Genomic DNA, 5,155 nt, shown 5'->3' on the forward strand with positions numbered 1-5,155 from the left:
ATATAAGAATCAACAGTGTTGAAAAGAGTAGAAGAAGGTAAAAATAAATAGACATATAATGAAGAGTTTGCTCTTAGTCTCTCTGTCCTCAGGCTAACAGATTGAGTTTCAATATGTAAAACCGAGATACTTCATAGATAGATAGATGTGTGTATATATGTATCCTACATATATATATGTATATATGTTGCAGATAATAGCAGTGCCTATACTACACATTTAAAAAGAAGAAAGCAGCTCTCGGTGGGCGGGGCGGCCGGCGGGGGCTCGGTCTTCCAGATCCACGCGTGGGGACGGACGGCAGCTGAGCGTGCGAGGCGGTCGTTGCTTTTCCGAGTCATTCTCTTCCAGGCTCGGTCCGGTTGTCATCATGGCCCGTGGAAATCAACGAGAACTTGCCCGCCAGAAAAACATGAAGAAATCCCAGGAAATTAGTAAGGGGAAAAGAAAAGAGGATAGCCCAACTACCTCTCAGAGAAAGCAGCGGGACTCTGAGATCATGCAACAAAAGCAGAAGGCAGCCAATGAGAAGAAGTTTATGCAAACAAGAGAAAAATAATGACTATCTGGAAAACCTGGGTGCTACTGCTAACTAGGTGTATCATAAGATCTATGATCAAGATTTTGTAGAGTGAACAGTCAGTACATATGTTATATCCTTATAAAACTATTTTAAAACTTTTCCTTCCAACCTGACTTAGTGTGATGTTTCAGAACCATTCTTCAAACAATAAAACACTAACCATGCATATGAAAAAAATAAAAATAAAAAAATAAAAAGAAGAAAGCAGCAATGCAATGTAATGTTGAAATGCGATGATGCAAAAAAAGCACTTAGCCAAACTAGTAACTGTAATTACTATTACTACTGTTATCATTGAGCAACATTTCAAATGCTACTGGAAGAGTCTTTTCATCACCCAAACACAACCTCCACTTCTGGATTATAGGGAAAGGGCCCATCAGATATATAATCTTTGTTTGGGGAATAGTGTGTCTGCCCCTTTTTCTGTCATGCCAACCTGAGTCATGCAGACAAGCTAGAAAGGAACCAGAGGACCCTCCTCCTCCTCTTCCTGAGTCTGACAGCAAAACCCCAGGGAGAGGGCCCCCTTCATCCTAGCTTCCAGCCTCATCCAATGGGCTGGTTCTAGAGGCCAGCAGACCCCAAACTCCTCCATCCCTACCAGATCACCCAGCCATCTAAAGGAACAGCATTTCCTGTTCTCTTTGGGGCTCCCATTCACTTTCTGCTGGGAGAGGCTTCCATTGTGGTAGTTGAGGAAGGCTGTTGACAGAGAGGAAAATGCTAAGATTAGACATTACCTCCATACCTTCCCTGTCTTTTTCTGTTTTCAAATAGCTCTTACCAACCATTGTCAATCCTTACACCTCCCTCAACAACTCTTACTAAGTATATAATCCTGTAGTCACCTATATTCCTTGCCTAAAGACATGGTAGCAAGGTAGGACAAATAAGTTTTATCTGACATTTTGTTTTGGAAGCACTGGATTTCACAGAAAGTAGACAAAGCAGTACTCGGGATGCACGCATAGCAAAACCAAGCAAATGAAAAACAAATGAAGACGAAAGGGAAGGAAGTAAGGAGGGGAGGGAAAAAGAAGGAAGGAGGAAAAGATGGAGAGAAGATGAATACTATGAAATAGTTGCACTTTGATATTTCAAAACAGTTTTGAATTAATAATAAGGGCAAAACAAAGAATCTTATTGGAGTTCCTTATACATATTTTGTGGTTTAATATTATCTTTGTTTTAAATTACATTAGAGGAGGTACTTCCTTTCTCACAATACCTGCACCCAAAATTATTTTTACAAAATACAACCTGGGTTGTCCTGAAGTCTGGGGCAGGTGTGATGTAGACATCCAGAAGCCCCAACCGCCCCACTGGACGCAGGTAGAGAATGGCGAGATGACTCGCTAGAAATCACCCGAGAAGCCTGCCAAGTACTCAGGGCACCTGGCCATCACATCTATGTTTATTCCACCCAAACAACAAATCTCCATTCACAGGGTAAGCAGGTGGTATTTCTTTTTCAAAAGTTCAACACAACTTTTAGCCACAAAAATCACTTGAACCAAGAGGAATCAGACTGCTTGTTTTGTTTTAATCCAAGCCTCCCCTTCAGCATGCCCACTACTTGGAGGCCACATACTTCCCAGGACAAAAGTGTTATTTGGTATGTATATATAAATTGCAAAATCCAAGCACCCAGCACAACTCCAAGGTGTTGCCACCATCACCAAGTTTATTTGGTCACTTTTGCAAATACATATTTGACTCATTATATGTGTTTTCTTTTCTAGATTAGCGTGCAAGAGTCACAGAAAAAATTACTTAGCAGGCAGGTGTACTTGAGTACTGTTTAAAGAAGACTTTTCTCACCATTACTTGGAAAGAGAAAGGTACACAGATTGGGAACCACATTGATAAGTAATCTTCAACAATATTTGTGCGACTTTTGACTTTTTTAATAAGTGTACCCTTAAACAAAAAAAATGAATGTAACTTGTGGGAAAATCAAATACCTTGATTCCATGTTATTTTTTAAAAATATTTTTGATTGTGATAAAATATACATGAGCTTCCCTGATGCTCAGATGGTACAGAATCTGTCTGTAATATGGGAAACCTGGGTTTGAATCCTGGGTTGGGAAGATCCCCTGGAGGAGGGCATGGCAACCCACTCCAGTATTCTTGCCTGGAGAATCCCCAAGGACAGAGGAGCCTGGTGGGCTACAGTCCATGGGGTCACAGAGAAGCAGACATGACTAAGTGACTAAGCACAGCATACAAAGGTAAATTTTATCATTTTTTTAAACGTGGATCATTTCTAAAGTCTTTATTGAATTTGTTACGTCACTTCTGTTTCACATTTCAGTGTTTTGGCCGTGAGGCGTGTGAAATCTCAGCTCCCTGACCAGGGGTTGAACACGCACCCCCTGCATTTGAAGGTGAAATTTTAACCATGGCACCACCAGGGAAGTCCCACATGGTAACCATTTTGAAGAGTATGATTCAGTGGCATTAAGTTCAGTCACCCTGTCATGCAGCCATCACCACCTTCCATTTCCAGAAACTGTTCATCTCCCTAACCTGAAACTCTGAACCCATGAAACTCTTCGTTTCCTTCTCTCCCAAGCCCTGGTAGCCACCACTATACCATCTGTGTATGAGTTTGACGATCCTGAATGGACTCACACAAAACTTACCCTTTTGTTTCTGCCTTACTTCCCTTAGCATAACGTCTTCAAGGCTGAACCACATGGTAGGATATACCCAAATTTCCTTTCCTTTTAAGGCTGAATAATATTCCATTGTGTGTATAGACTACATTTTGCTTATTCATCTGTCTAAAGACATTTGGTTTGTTTTCACATTTTGGCTGTTGGGGATAATGCTGCCATGTATGTGGGTGTACAAACATCTGTTCGAGTTTCCCTACTTTCAATTCTTTGGGGTATATGGCCTCTATGTAACTTTAATTAGCTTCACCAAGACGCCTTCCTCTATCAGAGAAGACTGTTCTTTGAACCTAGTGTGTATTCTTGAGAGAGCTGTCATCAGCCTGGTGAGAGAGGAAATAGGAAGGGCCTCATCAGCATCAGTTAATTCAATGCTGGCAACCAGCAGAGGGACAGGAGCGGCGGCCAAAACACCCCGTGTTCTTTAGTGCTTTTTAATGTTATGAGTTGCTAAACCCCTAGGGACTTCTTTGACAAGTATATGATGTGACCTTCCAAAGCAATTTGGCAGCTGGTGAAAAGATGGCCAGGTTGGATAGAGGAGGATGTTTCAGGTGGACCCCTGGGTGTCCTTCCTTTCAGAGGAAGCTGAGCGGATTTTCTCTGATAAAGTCATCCAGGATGGGGAGGAAAATATGCAAGAGAAGGACTTCCCTGGTGGCCCGGGGGTTAAGAATCCGCCTGCCAGTACAGGAGACATGGGTTTGATCCTGATCCGGGGGAGGGATCCCACGTGTCACAGAGCAACTGAGCCTGCGTGCCAGAACTGCTCAGCCTGCGCTCGAGCCCACGCACCTCTACAATAGAGCCCGATCGCTACAGTTACTGAAGCCCATGCACCAGCCTGTGCTCTGCAATAAGAGAAGCCTGCACACTGCAAATAGAGAAAGGCCGGACACAGCAACAAAGACCCAGTGCGGCCAAAAATCAATTAATAAAGTGTTTTGTTTTGCTTTTTCATAGAAGAGGAGAAAAGACAGTGACTCCTAGATGAAGGAGAAACAGGAGAGAGGGATAGGACTTCTGTGGCATCCTGGGGCAAGGGAATCCAGGAGTTGCAGGTACAGAGTAACCTGAAGTATGGGATTCACAACTCAGCCTCTAAAGAAGCCCTGTCCAGGCCCACAGAGAGGACAGGAAGCAGCAAGAGAAATAACAGTTCTCACAGGAGGTCAGTCGAAGGCTCCAGGGGGGTGCAACTGCTGTCAGAAAAGAAAAGACTCCTTTTCTTGTTCCACTGGTCAAGCAGAGCCTGAGGGCTGCATCAAGGTCCAGACCTCAAGAGCAGAAGTTACATGGAAGTCTCCAGAAGGCCTGTGGCCCCAGGAGACCCAGCACTGAGGATGGGAGAGGAATAAGCACATGGAGGATCCTACACTGCTTCCCACCAATCATCAGGCCATGTGAGGAACAGCACCTGGCAGAGCTCTTTCTCAGATGAATCACCAGCCCACTCAGATTCAGTCACCCACAAGCCAACTGTTCACACCAGACTTCAGGAGCCCATGCTGTAAGGGAAGGAACAGGGGAGGAAAGTGGCCAGAACCAAGGAGCTCACAGATAAAAGAGCACTTCCACATCCCCTCCCATCTTCACCTTCAGCTGGTATCATCAAAGGGTGCCACTCGGATCTCACCAAGTCAGAAATGGCAGGCACGATTCCTTATGATCTATTCTTTTGACCCATTTGAAAATTCCTCCTTTGGCACTGAGTACACTCAACCAGTGGCCGAGATCGCCCTCCCCACTAGGCCCTGCACCCACAGCTGAGACACAGAAGTGAATAAGAAAACTGCTGCACTCAGGAAGCATCCATCCAATGAGAAGACAATCACAAGGGCAGTTACAAAAGAAAGTGACCAGGACTGTAAGAGAAAGAGATGTGGGA

The 5,155-nt window shown here is 44.0% G+C and overlaps 1 pseudogene; it reads left to right on the forward strand.

Annotated features, from left to right (window-relative positions):
* Positions 1 to 270: 270 nt before the first annotated feature.
* On the forward strand, positions 271 to 780 carry LOC110126052 (small EDRK-rich factor 1 pseudogene; annotated as a pseudogene).
* Positions 781 to 5,155: the final 4,375 nt, after the last annotated feature.

Source organism: Odocoileus virginianus, chromosome 14, assembly GCF_023699985.2.
Source record: "Odocoileus virginianus isolate 20LAN1187 ecotype Illinois chromosome 14, Ovbor_1.2, whole genome shotgun sequence".
Taxonomy (NCBI): Eukaryota; Metazoa; Chordata; class Mammalia; order Artiodactyla; family Cervidae; genus Odocoileus; species Odocoileus virginianus.